Raw genomic sequence first — 3,009 nt, forward strand, 5'->3', positions numbered from 1 at the left:
ATATATATCCACAATTATATATGTATATATATATGAATATATAATATATATATACATATATATATATGTATATGTATATATATAAATACGCATATAAATATATATTATATACACATATATACAGACACAAACATATATGATTACATCTATCTATCTATCTATCTATCTATCTATCTATCTGTTTGTTTGTCTGTCTGCCTATCTGTCTGTCTGTCTGTCTGTCTATCTATCTATCTACACACATACACACACACACATATATACACGCGCGCACGCACACACGTACGCACAAGAATGTTGTTGATAATGACTTCGGCGTTTCGGCCAGTTAAGCCATTGTCAGACGATGGTTTATCTAACCGAAACTTCGAAGCTACAATCAATGATATTATTGTATAAGAATAATAACTTCCTACTCCACAAAAATATGAAGTAACCTTTCAGATTAATGTGAAATTGTTTCTGTCATAACTGAAGTTAAAACACACACAGACACACACACACACACACACACACACACACACACACACACACATACACACATACACACACGCATACATGAGTGTGTGCATTGGGTGGGTGGGTGTGCGTTACATTTGAGTGTTATATAATGTTATAAAAAGACAATAAAAGATAATTTGTGAGAGACGCACCAGATTATATTTGTTGTCTTAACTAAATAAATTATGATTTTTATCTTCAATATTCGCTCTACGGCCCCACCCAGCTACCATCATAATCCGAGTATAAAGAATGTTAATGAGACAGTATATTATAATGGAATCCCACTTTCCTGTTAAATATTCTTTCAAGTATCCCGTGGGGCAGCTTTGTTCTACTTTCGCTATTTTCCTACAATTAACGCTAAAAACAGGATCACATATACACACACAAACACACACACACATGCACGCACACACAAATACATATACATAATATGCATGTGTGAGCGCGAGGTGGGAGAGGGAGGCAGTGTGTGTGTGTGTGTGTGTGTGTGTGTGTGTGTGTGTGTGCGTGCGTGCGCGTGTGCGCGTCTGTGTGGTATGTGTCTGTGTGTTAATTAGTGTGAAATAAACAGGGTTAAATATTGTATGATAAACGTCCATTTTTGCAATTTAGTTCAATTGCCACCTCGGCTGACTGTGCGCGTCAGTTTTGAGTTGGAAAAGAGACTTTAGACTCTAGATGGTGTAAAGTTAGCAGATTTTTGCTAGTCATCTCTCAACCACCAGGAAGTCGTGTTTGAAATTCCTGAGTAAGAACTTGAGTATGTGTCGGCAAATCGAAATTAATTATTATTTAACATTCTAATAAGGTGACTGCTGATGTGGGATTTTTCTGTAAACAGAAGCTGCAACCCTTTTATTATTTCTCAAAGATGCACTGATCCTGTGTTTATTCCCAGTTCGTTAGCAATTTCTTGGATTGTTACATTACAGATTTTCCTAACTATTCACCGAACCTAGATAACCTGCCTGAGGGTGCCTCACTGTCTTCTGAGTTTGAAGACTATGTTTGAAGCGATTGTACCGCTCCTTGATCTGAGTTTTGCCCAGGGATAGTTTGAGCTTGAGTATCACCAAGCTTTTGGCAAAACTTGATGCAATATCTCTGCTCGATGCGTTTAGTAAAAACAAAAGTCCGACGAGTGAGTACTACACGTCTGTATTCCTGATGTAACGGCTGGGAACTGACGCAACCTGCTGGCGTGAAAGTTTTGACGCATGCATAGAAAGGGTGGTGTCACCTCCCACCCAAAGGATTTTGCCCATACGGCATTAGTTTTGACGGAAAAAAATAAAGTTGGATATTTTTTGAACGCACCTCGAATGTGTCTGATCTAACACTATTCGTGAGATAGAGATGGATTTCCCCCCCACTTGTATTTCAATTTCTAAATATGTTTTTAGAGTGGTTTAGGGATTTCCACAAGGCCATGACGGAATGGGCTGATGTGATTTCAGCTTTAGACTACACAGATAAGTAATAGGGGACTCTTAAAGGATCATTATGCAAATCACAAATTCAACCTTAAATTTAGAAATAAAAAAACTTAATGTACATTTCAGGCCCATTTTAGCCCACAGTAACAAATACATGAACAAAAGAAGTTTCTGCAGTCTCTGTAGCAACAAAACATTCCCAATATTAGCTAAAACAATAAACATTTTAAACAGAAAATCCGAGTTCATGTCCAATTACCGTCATGAAAATAAACTTTATTTCTTTAAAACAATAATAAAGAAACACTGTAACCAAATTAATTCGTTGAATATATGCTACTTTAAGCGACCTGATAAACTTGATGAAATCAACTGAAAGTCCACAACAGTCAATAGATCCAACTCCAGCCATATCAGTTGATCGTAGCAGAGCACATAGCACTAAAAAACAGCCTTGTTTGAGGATTGCTTCATAGCATGAAACACTGAATAATGAGATCTGAAGCGATGCGAGCATATATACAGAATAAGTTTACTCTACGCTACCTATTAAATTCTTTTCAATTTATTCGTACATGCGTGTTTCGTATACAGTTATATATTACTGTTGTTTATTGTAATAATACAAAAACATAAACAAGCTCATTATATTTACTTATAAGGACCATTTGGCGTCTATTGTATATGTGTCGCATGTAAAATAAACAGAATTACAGACCGATTCCTAAAGATTTCGTACAATCAATATTATGGTAGATTCTGCGGATGTCTAGGCTTTTGTACAACACATGCGCATAGGTATGTATGATTTCAAGTTTCCTTTCAACATTCCTCACATATATACACACACGCTCTCATAGAGACACGCCAATAAACGCAGGCGTGACTGTGTGGTAAGGCGCTTGCTTCCCAACCACATGATTCCGGATTAAGTCCCACCGTGTGGCAGCTTGGGCAAGTGTCTTCAACTTGAGCCTTGAGCTTTGAGCCGATCAAAGCTTTGTGAGTGGATTTGGTAGACGGAAACTGAAAGAAGCCCGTTGTATATATGTATATATATATATAT

This window comes from Octopus bimaculoides, chromosome 3 (assembly GCF_001194135.2).
Source record: "Octopus bimaculoides isolate UCB-OBI-ISO-001 chromosome 3, ASM119413v2, whole genome shotgun sequence".
Taxonomy (NCBI): Eukaryota; Metazoa; Mollusca; class Cephalopoda; order Octopoda; family Octopodidae; genus Octopus; species Octopus bimaculoides.